Raw genomic sequence first — 24,589 nt, 5'->3', positions numbered from 1 at the left:
AGCTTACAGAATGCCAATATATAATATCAGTCTAATGCCACCACAAAAAAGGAAAGATGTCTAGTGGGACAAATAAAACTGTCTCAGCATATCTGCTGGGTCTTCAGTTCATCATTTGACCAGAAATTTCTCTATTTCACTAGCTCAAAGACTCAAATTGTGACAGTGATCTTCACTTCAGCAAAACTGAACTGGCTTTGAGGGTCATTTCAAAGATTAAACAGGCCTAAATGTCTCTGTTATCAGATTTCCTGGACATCAATAGATCAGGAAGGTATGACACAAGCAGAATATCTAATCAAAATCTTTGAACTTGTGGAAAAATAAAAAGAACTAAGAGAAAGAAGCTTCTTTGAAAGAATTCCACCCAAATACCCACTGGAGGAGGAACCGGCTCCCTGTTCTGTATGTCCAAAGCTGACAACTCAGACTGGGGGAAGGTAAATATTACTGTCTTCTAGCACTTTCATCACTCAAATAATATTCATCTAGCCTTAAAACAACCAAATGAAAAAACTCCCTCTCTGTAACACATCAAATCTAACTGAACATCAAAGTTTATCAAGCTGGCCCTTCAAAATCAGTTCAAAAACTGTTTTCTCTGTGTAAAATTACTGGTTCTCTGTGCTCCCAACACATTCTTCACATTATGGTGTATTATAAGAGTGTCTTATAATTATTTTAGCATCTCCCACCTCCTCTCCTCTTCTCAGATTCAGTTCAGTTCAGTTGCTCAGTCGTGTCTGACTCTTTGCGACCCCATGAACTGCAGCATGCCAGGCCTCCCTGTCAATCCCAGAGTCTGCCCAAACCCATGTCCATTGAGTCGGTGATGGCAACCAACCATCTCATCCTCTGTCGTCCCCTTCTCCTCCTGCCCTCAATCTTTCCCAGCATCAGGCTCTTTTCAAATGAGTCAGCTCTTCGCATCAGGTGGCCAAAGTACTGGAGTTTCAGCTTCAACATCAGTCCTACCAATGAACACCCAGGACTGATCTCCTTTAGGAGCTACTTAAAGATGTTCAGGATCTCCTATGTAATAACATGGTGTCTGGTAATTTAATTAGCAACCCCTAAATCATAGTCAAAAGAAGGAAAAAATGGGATTTAGGAATGTAGATAAAAGATTTTATAAGGTCTGTATGGTCAAAGCTATTGTTTTTCCAGTAGTCATGTATGCATCTGAGAGCTAGACCATAAAGAAGGCTGAGCCCCAAAGAATTGATGTTTTCAAACTGTCATGCTGGAGAAGACTCTTAAGAGGCCCTTGGACTACAAGGAGATCAAACCAGTCAATCCTAAAGGAAATCAATCCTGAATATTCATTGGAAGGACTAATACTGAAGCTGAACCTCCAATATTTTGGCCACCTGATACAAAGAGCTGACTCACTGGAAAAGACCCTGGATGCTGGGAAAGATTGAAGACAAAAGAAGAAGGGGGCAGCAGAGGATGAGCTGGTTAGATAGCATCAATGACTCAGTGGACATAAATCTGAGCAACCTCTGGGAGATAGTGAAGGACAGTGGAGCCTAGCATGCTGCTGTCCATGGAGTCAAAAAGAGTTGGACACGACTTAGTGAATGAACAACAACAAACAGATTTTGACAGCACGGATGAATTCTTTCATTCCTCCTACTTCACCTCTCCACGACTTTTTTCTCTACCACTTTTTGTCATATCCATGATCGTTAACGTGTTAAGAGCATTTCTCATATTTCAATAATGTGTAGCTGTGGGCACTGAATGGATGTACTTAGTAAAAAGGCTTCTTTACTTTCTTGTTCCTCTCTTACTTAGCCCCTTAGCAAAAGCAAAGACCAAAATGTATGAGTCCAAAACAAAGTGCTAAGATATGCAGAGATAATTCATGCATGTGCTCAGTCACTCAGTCGTGTCCGACCCTTTGTGACCCTGTGGCCTAGAGCCCAACAGGTTCCTCTGTCCATGGAGTTCTCCAGGCAAGAATACCAGAGTGGGTTTCCATTTCCTTCTCCAAATACATGCATAGTGGTACTGATGAAAACACTGACAAGAATTAAGGAATACTGCTTTCAAAAACACTTAGATCTCCCTCAACATCTATGTGTATCACTCAACCATCAGGAGGCAATCAACTCTTTACCTGATAAGAGACAATTTCATTTGCCCCCTCCCATAGCAATGCCACTGGCATCTGTCCATAAAAGTAAATGGATGGTTGCTGTTGTTTTAGTTGCTAAGTCATGTCCAACGCTTTTGCTTCCCCATGAATCACAGCCCACCAGGTTCCTCTGTCTATGGGATTTCCCAGGCAAGTATACTGGAATGGGTTGCCATTTCCTTCTCCATGGATCTTCTTGACTCAGGGATTGAACCGGAGGCTCCTCATTGGCAGGTGGAGTCTTTACCACTGAGTCACGGGGAAAGCCCAGAAGCATGGTATCTGAATACAAAAGAGGAGGACTCTGAGCTCTGGGATGGCTGATAATGCAGCTTGGCCTCTCTTGCAGGAGAATGGGGAGGGGTGTCAGAAATGTGAAGGAGACAACATGATTCTGAGTAATTTGGATTAATATTTGAATCTTAATGAAGGAAATAAACACCTAAACTTGCTGTATAAAAGGTTTCAGTAGATGAGAGATTTTTTTGACATTGTTATGCAAGTAGACAGTAAATTAACCTGCTTTGATTAATGAAAGCAATTACTAAATGCTGTTAGCCTAAATGGATTCATTTTTCTATATAACATCTCTGGGTGATTTGTCAAGTGGCCCAGATATAGCTAGAGGCTATATCTGACAAAATATTTCTTGTATCTAAGAAAGTATATTTTGCTGATTTAAACCATAATATTTGGCATTCACCCCAAGGACTAGGGGAGAAGGCGATGGCAACCTACTCCAATACTCTTGCCCAGAGAATCCCATGGACGGCGGAGCCTGGTGGGCTGCCATCTATGGGGTCACACAGAGTCGGACACGACTGAGCAACTTCACTTTCACTTTTCACTTTCATGCATTGGAGAAGGAACTGGCAACCCACTCCAGTATTCTTGCCTGGAGAATCCCAGGGATGGAGGAGCCTGGTGGGCTGCCATCTATGGGGTCACACAGAGTCAGACACAACTGATGTGACTTAGCAGCAGCAGCAGCCAAGGACTAGAATTCAGAATATATATAAAGAACTCCTATATCTTTTTTTTTTTTAAAAGACAGATAACCTAATATTTCAAATGGCTAAAGAGTTAAATAGGCATTTCATAAAACAGGAAATTCAAAATTATGCATTACCTGGGGTGGAGGGGCACAAAGGGAGATTCTGGGATGCTCATATACTCTACTTCCTGTATTCTATTCAGTCACCTGGGTGATGACTACATGAATAGTGGCTTTAGACTGTACATTTGTGTTTGTGTACTTTTCCTGTACGTATAGCATATTTCACAGTTTAAGATGTTTTTTATATGCAGAGTACATCATGAGAAACGCTGGACTGGAAGAAGCACAAGCTGGAATCAAGATTGCTGGGAGAAATATCAATAACCTCAGATATGCAGATGACACCACCCTTATGGCAGAAAGTGAAGAGGAACTAAAAAGCCTCTTGATGAAAGTGAAAGAGGTGAGTGAAAAAGCTGGCTTAAAGCTCAACATTCAGAAAACTAAAATCATGGCATCTGGTCCCATCACTTCATGGCAAATAGATGGATAAACAGTGGAAACAGTGGCTGACTTTATTTTTGGGGGCTCCAAAATCACTGCAGATGGTGATTGCAGCCATGAAATTAAAACACTCTTACTCCTTGGAAGGAAAGTTATGACCAACCTAGGCAGCATATTCAAAAGCAGAGACATTACTTTGCCAACAAAGGTCCGTCTAGTCAAGGCTATGGTTTATCCAGTGGTCATGTACGGATGTGAGAGTTGGACTGTGAAGAAAGCTGAGCACCGAAGAATTGATGCTTTTGAACTGTAGTGTTGGAGAAGACTCTTGAGAGTCCCTTGGACTGCAAGGAGATCCAACCAGTCCATTCTAAAGGAGATCAGTCCTGGGTGTTCACTGGAAGGACTGATGCTAAAGCTGAAACTCCAATACTTTGGCCACCTCATGTGAAGAGTTGACTCACTGGAAAAGACTCTGATGCTGGGAGGGATTGGGGGCAGGAGGAGAAGGGGACAACAGAGGATGAGATGGCTGGAAGGTATCACTGACTCGATGGACATGAGTCTGGGTGAACTCCAGGAGTTGGTGATGGACAGGGAGGCCTGGCGTGCTGCGATTCATGGAGTCACAAAGAGTCGGATACGACTGAGCGACTGAACTGAATTGAACTGATGCAGACATATACGACTAGTTCTGGAAACTAGATGGGAGGAAAAAAGATAGTCAGGAGATAATAACAGCCACAAAAAAACAGAAAGCAGGATAAGGGGCATGGGTAGAACTGAGAGAACTGTTTATAGTCAGAGAATCAATGTCTCTGCAGTGGTTTCACAGAGTGCTGCTGTGGACATAGCAAAGGCAATCCAAACAGAATTCACTATAAAATTTCAAATTGTTTAGGATTTCATAAGGTCCACAAAAGATGCAGGATTTCATAAAACCCACAAAATATGGCTCCAGTAACACCCCAAGTCCCTGATAGATAAAGAGTTTTGCAGACTTAGACTGTTCATAATTGAAGAAAAGAAAATAAGAAAGCCTGTTTATATTTTGGATGCTTCATAAGAAAATAATTTTAATGATTTAAGTATTTTTTTAACCCTTGGAAAGTTAATGAAGTCCTCAAATTTAGTTTGAGATCTATTTAAAGAAATGCTTGTAGAGTCATATGTGAAGTGAAGTCTGTTGCAATGTGCTTTTTTGTAGAGGAAAAAATGCCATAGGTAACAATAAACCATTTTCAATTTGAAAATTGGTTTACTTTTATTTTTCCAACATATTTCCACATATATATGCATAGTTTCACATGTATATATATGTATATTTTTTAATAAAGAATTTTAATTTTTTTCTTAACTATCCACTATGAAATGTTGGTCCTAATTTTTAAGTAAATTATTTTGCTTTGACTTTTTGTGCTTATCAGTTGTTCTCAGATAACAGAGATTCCCAAAATGGATTAAACTTTAAGCCCCCACATCCATACCTTTTTGCTTATTATATTAGACTGAGCTATGTGGGATTACGTATCCTATAATTTTGGATCTATAAAAATGGAAATTTCATACAATTCATCCCTTCTGCACAGGTCTTGCCCAGTGATGCCTGAAGAGTTGACATTATGCAGAGAAAAGTGAAGAGACTTTTATGTTTTTTATTATGACTTTTCCTTCCTATTAAGGAGATAGGAATAATAGGAGAAAGGAATCCATTATCTCCTCTTTTGTTCAGCAAAATGGAAAACATTGATAAAATTTATACCTTTTAAGAAATGAGACCATGATTTAGGTCTTCATTTAATAAACATTAGTTGACCACCTTCTGTGCCCTAGGCCCTAAGGAGATACAAAACAAGTAAGGCAAGGCTGCTGACTCATGAAATTCACAAAAGAATGGGGAATAAAAAAGGTAAGGAAACCAACATGTAGAGGATAGTGTGGTATGTGCTATACAAAAGTTTGTCCAAAGGAAGGGACTCCACATCGAAGTTCTTATTGGGCATTAGAAATACAGGCTACTGTTCTGAGACATCATTTCATACATGTTTAACCTAACAAAAACACAACAAATTGGCCAAAAGCAGATAAAATAAAAGGGCAAAAAATAAATCAAAAATATAAATTCTGAATAAGTCACAAAGAAGATAGCAAGGTCTTGAATAATTCTATTGTCTTAAATTTTAAGTGGGTATCAGAAAACATGTATAAGATCTAAACGCTGTCCTGTTTGAACTGTAAATCTTCACTTTAAAACGGCAGATGCAGCACCTTCTGTTCACAGAAGGAGAGCCAAGGGCTCAGAAAAAGTAATTACTTGTCAGGGCAAAGAAACAAAACAGAGAACCCTAGTTCTGAACTTTCATACCCTCAGAAGGTAACACATTTTCACAGAATTATAAGGTACCTAGTGTTACCCAGCACATTTTCCTTTCTGAGTCAAGGAAACAAGTACGTTCTAAGGAAGATTTCAACTACAATGAAAAATTAAGTTTTCAGACATTGAATTTAAGTCACCACATTTCCTCTGGTATATACCACGCTGTTAATGCAATTATTAATGTCTTTTTTTTCAGTTCTGCTTTCTCAAATGACAAAACTGCTACTCTTAAATATATAACCCCATGAGAATGAGGATACACATGTAAAATTTTATTTTTCCAAACAAATTAAAACCCAACATTTTGTTTCTTATTTGAGGATCTAGTTCTTATAAACATTTAATCAAATAATCTGTCTGCTTAGAAAATAAAAGTCCTCTCAAACTATATGGCACTTCTTTCAGTGGAAGCATTGACATGCAGTTTGATAAGACAAAGGACACACCCCCAAAACAATCTAACAGAAGACAAATTTAAAATGGTAAGCAACATGCAAAATATTGTTCAACTTTATTAATACTGTAAAAATTCAAAATAGCGTGACATTCTATGTTTCACCTACCCAATAAGTAAGGATTTTTGGCAAAGAAGGCAGTAGATTTCTATTTCTTATGTGACAGGTCAGTAACACTTGTAACTACAAATAAATTCCAGCTTTTTTTATAACCTACATTTCTAATCATATGTTTGTTCCTACTGATACATCCTCAGGGCAAAGCAGGCTCCCAAAGGTCAGCCCTGCGAAGACTTCTGGCAAGAAATGAAAGTGCCATAAAATGCTTCCTGAAAAACTGAAGTCCATTTTTTACTTGATTTACCAGACATTTTAAGATAAGATTATGCATCTTACCAGTGAACTAATACTGTTTCTACCTTCAACTTAAATATCCAAACTTTATATTATTATTCTTGGAGCTGCCTTGTACTCAGCCATGTAGTCAGAAATGTGTGCTTATGAATGCAGTGATAGGTTCTCATAAAGGAGTAAAAGCTACATCATAACATATTTGCTGAAGAATTCTCCCCCTGTGTCTCCCCATCTGAGCACTTGAGTCTATTCTTTCTCACTGAATGATTCAGTCAAAAAAGACTATCGACAAGGATACATAGCAAAAGTAGAGGCAGTGATAGAATAATGGCCTGGAGATTGCAATGGGGGTTGAGGGGAGACTATGCCATTGTCTGGAGTCTTAGATTTGTAGGATATGCGAGAAAACGAGCACTATCTTCTACAGGGCGCAGCAGGGACAGACAAGTAAACCCAGTTGAGGTGATGGAAAGAATATTCTGGGAGGAGATTAAGACACAAGAATGTTTTCTTACCATGGAGAAGGGTAGCAAACAGGTAAGTAGAAAGTTTGGCAGGAGATGGGTAAGAGGGTAAGAAAATGGATGAGAGGAAGGAGGCTTGCTTAGGGGAGAGAACACAAGGCTTTATGAAGGTAAGAATAAGAGAAAAGATGAATAAAGGGTATTCAAATCCAAGTATAATCATTTTATTTATAGCCTTTCTTTTATTAGCCCACAGTGAGAGGTTAATAAGGATATTATGTTCTTGACTTTTAGGCATTTTTTAAAAATATTACATTTTTATAAAAATTTCTCTGCCATAAAAAAACCATTTTTGCCAGAGCAGGAAGGAAGCCAGTGAACCAAGTTACTCGCTGGGAGCATAACTATAAACATTTAGAACTGTTTTGAACATGAGAAACAGAAAAGCTTTTATTTATTTTCAGAATCTCAAGAAAGAATTCATCCTCCATTTATTTTCAGGGAGATGTGGTGCTTCTTGGAAGAAGCCCCGAGGATCCTGCTGTTAAATCAAGACCTGTGCGGGGAAAAAAATTATCCACTCCACAGTAACATGGCATGTAACACAAAGGCAGTGGTACTTATCCAGCAGGGAAAGAACCCCTTCAATACTGGGACCCCAACAGCTGACTTTATTACAACGCAGCAAGGCGATCCACTACAAAGACAGTGCAACCCAAAGGAGACCACTGAGATCCACCCAAGGTGCAGGGACAGATGGTTCCTTTGCTTCTTGTTTAGTATGAGACCTTCTAGAAAAATCTGAAAATGGATACATGCCAACAAGCTTTCAACTACCAGTATTTTTTTTAAGCCTACCATATGCTACTATAAAAATAATCCATAACTTGAGAGTCAATCAGCAAGGATTTACTGAGCTGGGACTGTGTATAAGGGATAAGAAAAGGCCAAAATCAGCTTACCATAGAGTTTAAGGACGTGGATTAAACGCTGATTTAATTTAAGGGCTTTTGGTTTTTTCATCATGCTGCACACACACAAAATTACAGCAGAAGCCATAAAACAACTGCCTTAAAATTTTTTAGATAATAACAAACACAAATTTACAGAAGCAGAGTGGTTCCACACTGGAAAACATGGTTTTAAACGAGTGATTGTGCACTGAAACTTAATTCAGCAGTCAAGGTAACTGAATGTTATTAAAGCAGTCACCATAGCAACCACAGCGACTAGGGCACAAGACAGATAATTAGCCCCTCCAATTATGAAGTTATAATACAGTCGCTAAATAATGGCCCTGAGTAAATTCTATCTTGTAAAAAGTTTTAACGAAAATGAAAATTTAACTACAAACTTACTAAAGAAAGACCAAGCTATTACTGTCATACTTTTTAAATAAACTAATTACAAATGCTGCCTTTCTGCATGCAGCAAATTCTACCTTCCTGGTCACTTTAAATGATATGAATTAATCAAAACAATAAAATTCATGCTTTTTTTTTTTGTAGTGGCTTACAGGATCTTGGTTCCCCAGCCATGACATTGAAAATGCCAAGTCCTAACCACTGGACCACCAGGGAATTCTCAAAAATCATAAAATTCTTCATTCCTATGTGCGATTGTACAATAACGCCACCCAAGAAATTGAGTTAACTTACAATTTCTATAGTATACACAATTCATATTTAATACTTGTAGCAAATCTAAGAACAAAGAAAGCACAGTTCAATACATTCAAATAAATTAAATGAATGTGTAATGCCTGGAAAAATGCTTGTCACACAACCAACACTTTGTTAGTCCAACTATTACTCCTACCATTACAATAATATTATTGCTGATATTACCATTATTGTTAATGCAAGTTTTGAAGTCACACTGCCTGACTCAAATTTTGGTACCATCATTAACTGGACAAGTTACCTAATCGACCTGACTCAATATGCTCATCTATATAATGGAAATAATAAAAAACATCTATTTCATAGACTATTGAGGGTGTTGAGATCACACAGACTACATATTTAGCAGACTACTTGGTATGGTAGGCAGTGAACACAGTTTAGCAGTTTTAACAGTTTAAATATTTGGTCTTGGTCTCCTAGCAAGTACACAGGCAATTGGAATTAAAACTCAGGTTTCCTGACAACGTTTAGTTTCTATAGCCACACTGCTGGGAAACATATAAAACAGTCCATTTAATCAAACAGATACACCCACATATTAATATAATACAGAAACAATAAGTAATATTGGTAGCATATGCTGACACTAGGTGTGGAAAGGCTTTATATGATGTAAGATAATCAAGCCAGATGCCCCAGCTGAAACATACACCACCAAACAAGCTACCCCATTCTCTTTTTTTCTACTATGATTTGTTTCCTTTTTGAAACACAGAGATAAATTATATATCTGAGTAATGAATCACCACAGTAAAAATCTGAGAGTATTTCAGGCCACAAAAGCAAAATAACTTGTTAATAAATCAACCACTTTAAAATACTAAGTATTCAGTGAAAACCAGAGTCATGATAAACCAAAACAGTGTTTTACACCCACTGTTAGTAACTGTTTCAGAAGCCTTAAGCAAACCTGATAATAAAGCTCCTGATACACTTAACAAAGAACCACCTTCGTAATTTCTTTAAGAATGTTCAACGTGGGCACACTGTGGTCCAGAGTACGGGTGGACATCCATCTAGTGACTGGAGTTCAGGGCAGGCCTAGGAGACTGGGGATCCAGGAAGGAGGGGAGGAGCATCTGAGAAACAGGGAAGGAAGGGGATGCCCAGTCATATACTTTCTCCGTTCTCTCTCCCCTCACTCTCAAAATTCACTCCATTCATTCATCAAAATGTCAAATTTAGTGCTTGGTGATATAAAGTTGAATAAGACAGAAAGAGAAAACAGACATGAAAATCATCACTGAACAGGGGAACACTAGAGATGCCTTCAGTTATACAGGAGAGCATAGAGAGACATTTGCTAACCAGAACATGTACTTTGGGCAAAGTCACGTGCCAGGTGCTCCTGCACTTACCATCTCATTCAAAAGTAAACATAGACCTGTTTACTGTCCTTATTTAGTAGATGAAGAAACGGAGGCTTTGAGATATGAGGCAGACTCAGAGTAAAATTTGAGTACTTTTAACCCCAGTGCAGGGCTCTTGAAAATGCACAATGATCCGACTCCAACTCCTCTGTTTTCTCATTCTTGAGTTTGCTTTCTTCTTTCTTTCTCTGTTTTTCCATAGATGGTCAAGAGTGTCAGCATCTAGATCAGAAGTCAAAACTCAAATGTCAGGGACTTCCCTGGTTGTCCAGTGGTTAGGACTCCAGCTTTCACTGCAGGGGGCACGGTTTCTATTCCTGGTCTGGGAACTACGATCCTGAGAGCTGCCTGGCCAAAACACAAAAACGAACAAACACACACACACAAAAACCCAACAACCTTCAAATGCCAACAAGGAAGTGACAGATAATACGAATGAGAGGCAGACAGTAAGGTGTTATGGATGAGATGGGATGGTGGGGACTGTGATGAACTGGAGACTCATGCCCTTTCTGAAGAAAAGAGATTTGGCTCCAGCCCACTGCATTCATAAAGAAATGAGGGCCACGGGTTTTGTGAAACCTTCCAGTTTTTTGAGGGAGCTTTCAAATCCAGATTTTTCACATGACTTTCCTTTTTGTAAGTAAAAAGAGGCTCCCTACATCAAATGTTCCTAAGTCAATGGGCTGCCTTTCGCCTACGAGAGTCGAGTGTGTGATCTCTGCTCTGGTGAGGTTGGCCAATCTCATGGGCACTGTTCTCCACTGTTCTCTGTCACTCTGGTATTTCACCTGCAGAATTTAACAACCAAGCAGCCATTGCAAAACAGGACTGGTACAGCTGTTGTCATCAGGATTTTAATTCTGCAGTATCAGTGAGACAGGCATGTTTAATGATAGAGTTACAATGCTGAAAACAATTTAGATGACCTCTGTTCCAAAGTCCATCAGTGCCTGACTCACTTCCTTGACATTCCTACCAAACAGCTTTTTGGCTTCTGCTTAAACATCTCCATTAGCCAACAAGGAAGTCTCTCTCCTCAGAAAATCTGCTACTTCTCCCCTCTGCTCTTAGTCTTCCATAAAGGAAGGTCCTTCTTCATATTAAGTTGAGCTCTGTTCTCTTGTTTCTGCTGTCCATTGTTTCTGCCTGGATCATGATACCCAGAACAAAATATTCCTGGAGTGGATAGACAGACATTTACCATCACCTTCTGGACAGCGTTTCTGTTCCTGCAGACTAGGGTCACATCAGAATGTTCACAGTCTGGTACACTTGCCTCCCTGGCCCTCAGGGACTATAATATGATCTAGCACTGCAAGAGAGCCAACAAAGACCCACAGCAGAGGAAACGGAAAGCTGTTAACTTGTACCAGTCGCATTTTTTACTTTAATTCCAGTTTAAGGATATATCTATGCCCCACTCTCCTTGTTTCTAATCTAGAGTACACACATTGCTTCCTATAAACAATTAACTCTTTAGTTTAAAAAACACTACTATCCATTTTAGTAACTCGATGGGGTTGCCATCACAGAAAATCAGGACAGTATATACGGCTAACTTGTTTTATTTTATAGGAAGAAAAATGACAACATTTTAGCTTTGTAATAAAACGAAGTAATATGGCTACATAATGTGTATCGTGAAATGTAGCCAACCTAAGTCCAGTAAATTACATCATCAAGCATAATAACTATAGGATGCTTGTTTTTCTGTCAAAGTCATGAATCCTTTCCAAATGTTAAATGCTTTTGGCAGACACATTTTAAACTTCTTTTTTAAACAAAAGCATCAAAATTGGGATCCATAAGAATTTTTAAATTCAAATAAATATGGAATATTTCATTTCCTAAATTTAATTGTGAAATATTATTCCTTTACTTCTGTATCTCATCATATATATTCCTTTATAATCTTCTTAGCTTGTTGTAAAGAAACTTAGGCGCCATCCTGATGTCTCCCTTTCTTTTGCTCTCACAATCAATTAATCAGCAAATCCTTCAACATGCATTCTTAATTATTCTTTTCTCACCCCCAAGTAGCTCTTCCCCCAGCCCAAGCCACCATCAGCTGACACTGGAACTACTGTAATAGCTCCCTTCCTTGGATCACTCCTTGGACAGTCTGCAAGGAGGAGACTGAGTAATCTTTCCTGAAATATTTATCAGATCACATCACTACAGTGGCTGCCCGTTATGCTTAAAATAAAGTCCAGACTTCTTGCCAGGGCTCAAGGATTTGTTTGCTGTCCACTGCTCCATCGGAGAAGGCAATGGCACCCCACTCCAGTACTTTTGCCTAGAAAATCCCATGGACAGAGGAGCCTGGTAGGCTGCAGTCCATGGGGTCGCTAGAGTCGGACACGACTGAGCGACTTCACTTTCACTTTTCACTTTCATGCACTGGAGAAGGAAATGGCAACCCACTCCAGTGTTCTTGCCTGGAGAATCCCGGGGACAGGAAGCCTGGTGGGCTGCTGTCTATGGGGTCGCACAGAGTTGGGCACGACTGAAGCGACGCAGCAGCAGCTCCATCCTCCTAACATCCATACTATCCCCTCGCTCCAGACTGTATGGGTTCTCTATTGAGGGTAGTATAGCCTCACCCTGGGGGGAAAGGAGGGAAAAGTGTAAGGGTGGTTTTTTTGTTTATTCTTTGTTTTTTAAAATTTTATTTGAGATATAGTTGATATATAACATTATATCCATTTTTAGGTATACAACACGATTTGTTATATGGTACATTGCAAAAAGATCACCACAAGAAGTCTAGGTAACTCCATCATCTCACATAGTTCTATTTTTTTTCTAGTGATGAGAACTAAGATCTACTCTCTTTAGTTCAGTTCAGTTCAGTTCAGTCACTCAGTCGTGTCCGACTCTTTGCGACCCCATGAATCGCAGCACGCCAGGCCTCCCTGTCCATCACCAACTCCCGGAGTTCACTCAAACTCATGTCCATCGAGTCGGTGATGCCATCTAGCCATCTCATCCTCTGTTGTCCCCTTCTCCTCCTGCCCCCAATCCCTCCCAGCATCAGGGTCTTTTCCAATGAGTCAACTCTTCGCATGAGGTGGCCAAAGTACTGGAGTTTCAGCTTTAGCATCAGTCCTTCCAATGAACACCCAGGACTGATCTCCTTTAGGAGGGACTGGTTGGATCTCCTTGTAGTCCAAGAGACTCTCAAGAGTCTTCTCTTAGCAACTTTTAAATATATAAAACAGTAATGTTAACTATAGTCACTATGCTGTACAGCAAGAATATTTCTGTAATCACAATGATTACAGAAATCATCCTCCAGGGGCTCCTGGAGGATGTTAGCACCCCTGGCCTCACCCACAATACGCCAGGGTGTCCCTACTCTCAGGTCATTGTGATTACAGAAATATTATTGCTGCATGGACTGCTGTACCCAAAATGCCAATAACACCAAGCTCATTCACATCTCAAGGCCTTCACATTTGCTGTTACCTTCAGCCCAGGACACTGAAATCTTTTCCAGGCTTGCTGTTTCTTATCACCTGAGATGCAATCTCCTTTGAAAGACCATATCTGGCCCTCACTTCTGAAATAGCCTCCCCCACCAGTATACCTGGCATAATAATAGTCTTATTATTTCTTTACTGCTTTCTTCACTGTTTGGCACACATCATTATGCAAAATTATTTATTTCCTTACTCTTTTATGCTTTTCTCCCCCACTGGTATGTCAAGTCCCTCCGGCAGGAACTTTGTACTCCACAGCAACTAACTGCAATGCCTAGGACATGGCAGGTGTTCAATTATCATCTGTGAAAAAATAAATGTCCATAATAATTTTTCCTGTTTAGGATTAGGAATGAAAAAAACTTCATTTGGACCTAAAGGATCATCTAACCTTCATTTCTAGTTACTTTTTCCTATGTTAAGTTTTCCTTTTTGTAATGGATTCTCAGTCAAAAGTGGCTTTTACATGCCACAACTTTTATTATTACATAAATACGTAAATACAGAGAGGTAACAGTAAGCTTAGAATATCTCAAATCAGCACCTAGCTTGTTCACAGAGTGTGAAAGAGAGTTTTCTTATAAGTATTTTTGTAAATCTCAGAGTGAATGTGTTACTTCTTCAGTCCGCAGGGTCAGGAGTCCAGTGGTCAGACTGCTTCTGAGGACAACAAGCACAGTGGAGATGGTCCTTCACTTTGAGAGGAGCAGCCCCCGAATCCACCAGAATAGAGAATAAGTATCACTTTTTTGTCAAAAATGCTCACAAACATATTTTCAAGATCAAGAAGAGTTGAAAGTAATGCAAAATAAATGTTTTAAAAGTCACACTCCAAGACCACTAAGCCAAAAGCTTAAACCAGGTCTATGAAATGGGCTAAGAGAGGAGTGATAAGTATGGGATTACAGCTAGATTTTAAGATATGATTTTACCTAAACATATAGGAATGTTAGGATACATAAAAAAAAAAGAGTATAATTTGATTTCTTTTATGTTCCACACTTATACGATACATGTTTAGAGTTATGAGGGTCTAGTTAGGTACTCATGCTAACCAGTGCTTCGGTTTGATGCATGGTATTTGAGAACTGGTATACACTTACCTATTGTTTGTGAGAGACTGTTGGGCCCGAATACTACATGCATGTTACACCTTAATACAGACTGCTAAATCACATTCTCAAAGCTCACAGCAATTCATACTCCCACAAACAATGTATAAGAATACTCACATTTCTACACACTCTGCAATCTGTATGTTATCAATATTTAAAATTTTTGTAAGTTGCTTAGTAAAAAAGTGAAAACTCCCTATTATTTAATTTGCATTAACTGACTACTGACATAGAGCATCTTTTACATATTTATTATGTAAAATATTTATCTGCAAACCCTCTTCTGTTTGTTTAGTTACAGTCTTTGCCCATTTTCTATTATTGCTGTTTTCAATCAATTCAAGGTACCTGGATATTAGGGGTAATAATCCTTTGTAAGTCAATCATATTGCATTTTTTTCTAGTCTGTTGTCTGTATTGTACTTCTGCTTATGATGCCTATCCACTTTCAAAAAAAATTTCTATGTAACTGAGTATGTCAGTCTTGCCTTTTGAGTCTAAGTTCTATATCGTGCTTAGAAGATTTCTTCCACACTGACATATAAAATTCTGGGAATTTTCTCCTAATTAGAGTTCATTCTTTCATATTCCATTAAATCCTTGATATTCTGGTGTGAAGTTAATGTTAAGTGAGGGGATAAAAGAAGATGAGAAAGAAAAGTATACAAGGAGAAAAAAGGGACTGGGAAGTCTTATTTTTTTAACATTAAATAGGGAGTTTTAAATGTGATGTTGGATCGCTGAGTTTTTACTCTCCATATTATTAATATTAGATTATAAAAGGGGAAAACCTCAAATACTTTTGACTTGAAAACATAATTAAGCTATAAACATAAGGGGAAAAGTATTGATTTATAACTGTCTGAACACAAGTAACACTATGAAGGTTTTTTAAAAATAAAAAGAGAAACTATTATATTTTTCATACTGTGAAAAATGAAATAACATAAGATGATAAAAATAAATTTCAGCTTAGGTGATAGTTCATCTGAGTCTTTTTCATAAAAGTTTTAAATTTTACAGGAGTATGATATTATTTATTATTAAAGAGATCAGTTAATTGAGAATTAGTGTAGAAATTTATTTTTCCAATGACTGAGATAAAATAACTAAGGGCAGAATTTTTATAGAGCTACAGGTAATAAATACCTTTTGCTACTCAAGGCAAAAGTGCTGATCCACTGCTTTCTTCTAAAGGTTCTTGCTTTTCCATTTAGCCTCTGAGTATTCTTACTAAGAAGTCAGTTCATTCATGCATTTTATATTTTTATATATTATATAAAACTATATATTATAGTGTATATGCATATATTATAGTTTTATATTTTATCTAGCATTTTTAATTGTTCCCAGCAGAAGGGTTAGTCACAGGTCCTAGACTACTGTACTGTCAGAATCAAAAGTCAAAAATCACTGTTTTCAAACATAAAGTTAATGATATTACTGTCCTGCTTTGTCACTATCAATACTTTCCCCATGATAAATAGATGAAGCTCCTTATCACTCCCACAAGTCACCTGACTCCATTCTAAAGGCATAAAGGAGTCTCCCAGAACAGCAGCAAAATGGAGGCTGAAGCTGAATCAATGACAACTGAGAGAAAAGACAAGAGAGGAGGAAAACAGCCATGAGTCCTAAGCAGCAAAGCCAAGGAGCGAGGAAATATTAAGTCTAGTATGAACAGAACTCAACATCTGAGGCTTGATCAACAGGTTAGAATCTAGGTCAAGACCACAGGGCATGAGACTCTCAGAGCCAAGAGAATCAGGAACTAGATGCAGTGGGAGTGATGAGGGTTGTAAGGAACAGGAGCAGCCTAGCCTCAAGGAAGGCCAGCAGCACTGAGGACTCAGAAAGAAGGGGCAATTAGGCGATCTGTTCACAATGGAGGTAAGATGGAGAAGCTGCCAGTCTCCAACTGACAGGAGGCCAGGAGGCTAAAAGAAATGGGGCACAAGAGCAGCAGAGACTTGAAGACACCTTGTTAGTTAGAGGTACTTCTCACCCTATCAGTAAGTCTGGCTCTCAGGGCAAAGCCTTCCCTGTAGAGGTCACAGAGTTAGCCACACCAAGCCTCGTTACAAGGCCCTCTGTGGTCAGGCCCCAAACCACCTCCCCAGGTTCACCTCCCACACTCATCCCATTTCAAACACCACCTGCAACAACACAGATGCTGATGAGCAACAATCTCTCCAATCCTCCCTTCTCTGCAGGCTATTTCTTTTTCCTGAATGACTCTGCCCCTTTCCTGCCTAGAAAATCCCTCCTCACATGTTCTTTACGCCTCCTCACATGTCCTCCTGATCAGAAAGTTTCCTGATTCCTTTTAGTTTACTGCCCTTTACTCTGGTGGCCTATCAAACATAGCCAAAAAACTATTATTTTTACTATTTTATTATGATGAATTATCATCACCACATCCACCATTTATCAAGTGCTTACTATGCATCAGGGATTGTATTAAATGCTTTACATGGACATCTCTTTAACATTCATAGTTACTATCTTCCTCCATTTTACAGGAGGAAAGTGAGATTCATAGAATTTTAAGTATTTGCCTAAGATCGCAGAGCTACTAAACAGATTTTAATGCAGTTTGTTCTGACCCAAAAACCTGTGACCTTTCCAATAAAATACCTTAATCATATTTGCTCATGTCTTTCCGTCTAACAACAAATAACTAACTTAAAGACCATGTCTTCCTCCCTTTTGGATTAATACACTCAGCAGAAACTTGGCATATAACCAATGCTCTCTAAATAATAAATACATGAATGAATGAATGACCAAGCATCCATTCCAGTCCCTCAGGGACTAGAATATCATGGCACAGAACCAGTAATACAATATAAAACTGTCCTTACATCACAGAGGCTACCAAGTGGCTCAGATGGTCCAGAATAAGGGACAGAGAGTAGAAGAATGTTAGGTAAAGATTCTGGTTCAAGGAACAAGGCAAGGCAACACAGTATCTTTTTTTGGAAGCTGGTTTAATTCGTCAAACAAATAATTATTTTTAAAACAAGGAGAGTCTAGTTCAACTTCTTTTCAAAATAACTACCTTAATTATTTCATCTCTTTTTTCACCCTAAATGAACGCAATACCATAAACATCTCTTAAACACTTGCTATAGGTAAGGCAGAGAGGAGAATACAACAAACCTCATAAATTACCTGATTAATTAAAATCCTTTCCCTGAAAGAGGTTACAGTGTCCTTGAACGTACACACAGGTCGGGGGGAGGGAAGAGTAGGCCATTGTGACTCTTGTGCTCAAAACCTCCAGAAATTTCCCATATAACTCAGAACAAATGCCAAAGTCCTGGTAATAATTTAAAAGCTGCTGCATCACTGATACTCATTCCTTCTCTGACCTCATCTACTGCTCACACCACTTCCCACCTCCTTCCAGCTATACACTCTCTTTGGCCATCCCTCTCCAGGCTCCCTCTGACCTTTCCCCACTTCTCTTGCCATTTTCCCCTTCCCTGCTCTATTTTTCTCTATCTAACATTCTACTTTACTTATTTATTTTGTTTATTGTCTCCCCTTCCATTCTCCTGCAGAATGTAAACTTCATGAGCATGTATATTCCTGTTGGTCTTGTCTCTGCTGCATTCTCAGCACCTAGATCTGTGCTTAATACATAGGAGGTATTAAATATATTGTTATTGTAGAAAAGAATGAATGAACCTTAGTCAGCTTTATGCAATGACCTACTTGTTCTTGGTATTTACTTTGGTGTCCATTGTCCACGTTTCTAAATCACATTTAGCATCACAAATTAAAATGCAACTTATAAAATTTTCTCTTGAAATTGACGATTCTTTCCATTGTCATTTCCTGAAATGTCTTACTGTAAACATTTTCTAAAAATATAATTGTGGTTTGAGATCCTGGTCTCAATTTTAGCAAATAATAGCTCATATTATCCCAAATGCTTCAAAGTGACTTGCAAAGATATATTATCTATTCGGCTAAAATGAAAAGAGCATATAAAACTTGATTGGAAATAACTGCAGTGATTAAGATAGAGAACCTAAGAATTCTTAAAAAAAAAGATTCTAGTTCTAAATTATTTTAAAATATTAACAAAAGGGTTATTGCTGTTTAGATCATTAGAATGAAATAATTAAATCATAGTTAATTGTGAATTACCAACACTAAGAACCTTTATCAACTTAAAATATAAATGAAAGGGCCAAAAATTCAAAAGTATTTATAATTTGTTTTCAAGTGTATTATATCATTCTTTCTAATCGTTGCATTTTCTCCTAATTGTATGTCCTTGAGGTTTTGAGCTTAAAGGCTCCATGCATATATCAGCATTAGCAGAAAGAATATCAGATTACGATTTAAAGGGGAGGAAAATGGCCATGTATGCCAGAAAGATAGTCCGTAAGACAACATTACTTTCAGCTCATCAAACAAAATCATGTACAAGATTAAATTTATCCTATCTCCATCTAGTTACCTCACATCAACTTCAAAAAATCTTCTAATACTATCTAGAGAATGGCAATCAGTGAGGCTTATCAACAAGGCACATTCATGTTATAATATAAACCTCTTTCAATTTCAAAAAATTGATGGCTAAGAGCTCTTTAGCAGTGACATTTGATTCCACATTACTCTGCAGGGTGCCAGAGAAAAACAAAGACCCATCATTCTGAGCCTTCTATTTACAGACTCAGGCCAAATTGCAAAAAACATTCTTAAGGAAATTGCTACTGTTATTATGTACTGCCCATGAATGTAAACAGGTCTCTTTATTTCAACTCTAAATAGAAAGATAGAAACACAGCAGTTAAATATTACATTTTAGAGTTGTGCTATTTCTCCATAAAATAGTGTTTGAAAACACTAAGAATAACTAAAAGAACAGGTGAGAATAACCCCCAGAAGTTAAAGATTAAACCATCAAAGCAATTCTCTTTATGAATTTGCAAACTTTAAATTAATAAGTATTTATGAATTTTCAAAGAAATAGAGGAAAACAATAGAATGGAGAAGACTAGAGATCTTTTCAAGAAAATTGGAGATACCAAGGGAATATTTCATGCAAAGATGTGCACAATCAAAGACAGAAATGGTAAGGATCTAATAAAAGCAGAAGAGATTAAGAAGAGGTGACAAGCATATACAGAGGAACTATACAAAAAAGGTCTTAATGACCCATATAACCATAATGGTGTGGTCGCTCACCTAGAGCCAGATATCCTGGACTGTGAAGTCAAGTGGGCCTTAGGAAGCATTACTACGAACAGAGCTAGTGGAGGTGATGGAATTCCAGCCAAACTATTTCAAATCCTAAAAGATGATGCTGTTATAGTGCTGCACTCAACATACCAGCAAATGTGAAAAACTCAGCAGTGGCCACAGCACTGGAAAAGGTCAGTTTTCATTCCAATCGCAAAGAAGGGCAATGCCAAAAATGTTCAAACTATAGTACAACTGTGCTCATTTCACATACTAGCAAGGTAATAGTCAAAATCCTTCAAGCTAGGCTTCAACAGGTCAAGAACCAAGAACTTCCAGTTGTACAAGGTGAATTTAGAAAAGGCAGAGGAACCAGAGATCAAATTGCCAACATCCACTGGATCATAGAGAAAGCAAGGGAATTCCAAAAACACATCTACTTCTGCTTCATTAACTACACTAAAGCCTTTGACTGTGTGGATCACAACAAACTGTGGAAAGTTCTTAAAGAGATGAGAGTAGCAGAACACCTTACCTGCCTCCTGAGAAACCTGTGTGCAGGTCAAGAAGCAACAGTTAGAACCAGACATGGAACAATGGACTGCTTCAAAATTGGGAAAGGAGTATGTCAAGGCTGTATATTTCACCCTGCTTATGTGACTCTTACATGCAGAGTACGTCCTGGGCTGGATGAAGCACAAGCTGGAATCAAGATTGCTGGGAGATTCAAAAGGGAGGGGATGTATGTATACCTATGGCTGATTCTTATTGATGTTTGCCAGAAAACAACAAAATTCTGTAAAGCAATTATCCTTCAACTAAAAAAAAAAAAGATTGCTGGGAGAAATATCAACAATCTCAGATATGCAGATGATACTACCCTAATGGCAGAAAGTGAAGGGGAACTAAAGAGCCTCTTGATGAAGGTGAAAGAGGAGCATGAAAAACCTGGCTTAAAATTCAACATTCAAAAAATTAAGATCATGGCATCTAGTCCCATCACTTCATGGCAAATAGATGGGGAAACAATGGAAACAGTGACAGACTTTATTTTCTTGGGCTCCAAAATCACTGCAGATGGTGACTACAATCACAAAATTAAAAGATGCTTGCTCCCTGGTGGCTCAGACAGTAAAAGCGGCTGCCTACAATGCAGGAGACCTGGGTTCAATCCCTGGGTCAGGAAGATCCTCTGGAGAAGGAAATGGCAACCCACTCCAATACTCTTGCCTGGAAAATTCCATGGATGGAGGAGCCTGGTGGGCTACAGTCCATGGGGTTGCAAAAAGTCGGACATGACTGAGCAACTTCACTTTCACTGGTAAAAAAGCTATGACAAATCTACACAGTGTATTAAAAAGCAGAGACATCACCCTGCTGACAAAGGTCTGTATAGACATAGCTATGGTCTTTCCAGTAGTCATATATGGATGTGAGAGTTTTAGACCATAAAGAAGGCTTAGCGCCAAAGAATTGATACTTTTGATTTGTGGTGTTGGAGAAGACTCTTTGAGAGTCTCTTGAACTGCAAAGTGATCAAATTAGTCAATCCTAAATGAAATCAACCCTGAATATTCATTAGAAGGACTGATGCTGAAGCTGAAGCTCCAATACTTTGGCCACTTGATGCAAAGAGTCAATTCATTGGAAAAGACCCTGATGCTGGGAAAGATTGAGGGCAGGAAAAGGGGATGACAGAGGATGAGATGGTTAGATGGCATCACCAACTCAATGGACATGAGTTTGGGCAAACTCCAGGAGATAGTGAACGACAGGGGAGCCTGGCATGCTGTAGTTTATGGAATTGCAAAGAGTCGGACACAACTTAGTGACTGAACAACAACAAAATTTGTAACAGAGCAAGAAAACAGACACAACAAAGGAGACAAATAACTTTTAAAAGAAATTTCATACAAAAGGAGACAAATAACTTTTTAAAAAAACTTTAAAGAACCCTGAAAGATCAGAAATTATACACTTTTAGCACACATCTTAACTGTCTAATGCAATTAAGTTTCTGATGATGTTTGTTGGTTTCTCATGTCTTCACTTACAGAAAAAAAGGCTTTCCCATGTCTTCATTTATAGGAATTAGAGAAGTAAAAACAGGTGTGACTGAGGTTTACGTACTAGCTCATAACTTTCCAGTTTTTCTTACTAAACACACATTTCTACAGAGTCACTTACTCCTAGAGTTGGAAGTTTCTAGGAGAGAGGCTGTCAGCCCTGGCTGCACCCATGGGAGTGGGGTTAACATGCTGAAGCCCCGCTCCATCTCCAATGGCTGAACTGTCTCATATGGGATCCAGGCAGCAGGAGCTTTACAAATCACCCACCAACTGATCCTAGTGAGTAGTCTATCACTTCTTCAAAAAGAAGACCTCACGGGGTATCCAGGCTCTGTACAAACACTTCCAATGTTGAGCTCCAAAATCTTATTTGAAGAATCTAAAGACAATATACTACTTTATGGATGGTCATTTTTCAAATGAATGTTTCTAATTTTCCTTTTTTTACTGAGGTATCATTGATTTACAATATTATATTAGTTCTCAGATATATAACATAATCAATCAAATTTTTATATATTATACTCCATTTAAAGTTATTATAAAATATTGGCTATAGTCCCTATGTTGTACAATATATTCTTGTAGCTTATTTATTTAATACATAATAGTCTGTATTTCTTAATCCTCTATCCTTATCTTGCCCCTCTCCACTGGTAACCACTAGTTTGTTTTCTATATTTGGGAGCTTGTTTCTGTTTTGATACATTCATTCATTTATTTTTTAGATCCCATATACAAGTGATAATGGGCTTCCCAGGCAGCTTAGCAATAAAGAATCTGCCTGCAATGCAGGAGCCACAGGAGATGCAGGTTTGATCCCTGGGTCGGGAAAATCTCCTGGAAGAGGGCATGGCAACCTCCTCCAGTATTCTTGCCTAGAGAATCTCATGGACAGAGGAACCTGATGGGCTACAGTCCATAGAGTCACAAAGAGTCAGACACGACTGAAGTGACTAAGCATGCACACGTATGTGATAACACTCGTCTTCCTCTTTTTTTTTTTTTTTTGGTCCATGCCATGTGGCATGCCAGATCTTAGTTCCCTGACCAGGGATTGAACCCAAGCCCCCTGAAGTGGAAGAGCAAAGTCTTAACCACTGGACCACCAGGGAAGTCCCATCTCTGTCTGATATTTCACTAAGCATAATACCCTTCAGGTCCATCCACGTTGTTGCAAACAGCAAAATTTTTCATCCTTTTTATGGCTAAGCAGTATTCCACTGTACCACATCTTCTTTATATAAATGGTCGATTTTACAGGGCAAAATGACCCACCATTTCCCCTAACAACTACCAGCAGAGTTCCACAATCTTTGTACTTGTTCCTTTTCCTAAAATTCACTTCCCTCAATCTCTACCTGACTGGCTCATTCTGATCACTCAGATCTGGGCTCAAATGTCATCCCTGGGAGAGGTTTTTCCTGATCATGTTTTCCCCAGCAAGCCTTCATCTCTTCACTCATGGCATTTCTCACATCTGACATGTGTGTGTGATTGCTGACTCTCTCCCCATAAGCGTCATTCAGGGAGTCCCATCTTGCTATCTTCAGAAAGCAGCACAGTGCCGCCAACATAGTAGCCACTGAGTAAAAATTTTTGAATGAATAAATGAAATAGAACAAGAAGTAATGGACATGCCTCTGATGAAGCCTGTGTTTTTAAAAAAAGAAGTAATGGACAATCTAAAGAAAAAAAAATCCAGTTGGTATAAAATGTAAAATAGTTGACAATATAGATTATAAAATACTAGGCCAATAAAAATTATGGATGGTTTTCATTTTCTTCATAATTTTGGGTACTTTATTGTCTTCAATAAAAGTAAATTATATTTATAGTTATAACCAAAGTAGTATTATAATAAAAGTAATTTTTTCTGAAAAGTTAAAAACAAAAAAACCCTCAAGTATCACAGGGCAAAGATGGGATCACGTAATGAGTCCCAGTTGCTTCTGCATCATCTTGGCTTCTCCCCAGGACCCGGCATGGACAGGATGTGGCCATACTGCAGGATGCAGGACCAGCTCTTGCTGGCCCTGGAAACCAGCCACCTATTATGGTGATCCATGTAGCTCCAACACCAGCCGAGAAGACAAGGAATCAAAATCACTGCTAATCCACCCAGAAAACTTTCCATCATTTCCCTTGGTATTATCACACAGGCCTGTCATTCCACCAGTTTCTATGATACACACACACATGTTTTCTCTCTCACAGACCACCCAAGCTATCCTTAGGGCCAACTCTGGTCACCTCCCCACCCCCTCCAGCCTCCAGTGCCAACCACACTCCCTGAGGCTCTCTGGTTTTCTTCCCAAATCAGTCCCATTTGCTTCATACTTGAAACATCAGTGCCTTAAAAATACAGTCCT

General features: G+C 38.6%; 1 protein-coding gene across 11 annotated transcripts in view; it reads right to left on the bottom strand.

The window, feature by feature from the left end:
• The window catches only part of BICD1 (BICD cargo adaptor 1), a 246,143-nt gene that overhangs the window by 215,246 nt on the left and 6,308 nt on the right, over positions 1–24,589 (bottom strand). For 2 of the 11 annotated variants that reach the window (XR_008712188.1, XR_008712189.1), the window contains exon 2: positions 10,338–10,571. The exons of 8 other annotated variants lie outside the window; for them this stretch is intronic. The gene's annotated coding sequence lies outside the window, so the exon portion shown is untranslated. Of the gene's footprint in view, positions 1–7,527; positions 10,059–10,337; positions 10,572–24,589 lie in introns of those variants that run through there. One more of the 11 variants, XR_008712187.1, reaches the window with a different exon arrangement.

The sequence above is a fragment of the Bubalus kerabau genome, chromosome 1 (genome assembly GCF_029407905.1).
Source record: "Bubalus kerabau isolate K-KA32 ecotype Philippines breed swamp buffalo chromosome 1, PCC_UOA_SB_1v2, whole genome shotgun sequence".
Lineage (NCBI taxonomy): Eukaryota > Metazoa > Chordata > Mammalia > Artiodactyla > Bovidae > Bubalus > Bubalus kerabau.
This window is presented reverse-complemented; position numbering and strand designations above follow the sequence as displayed.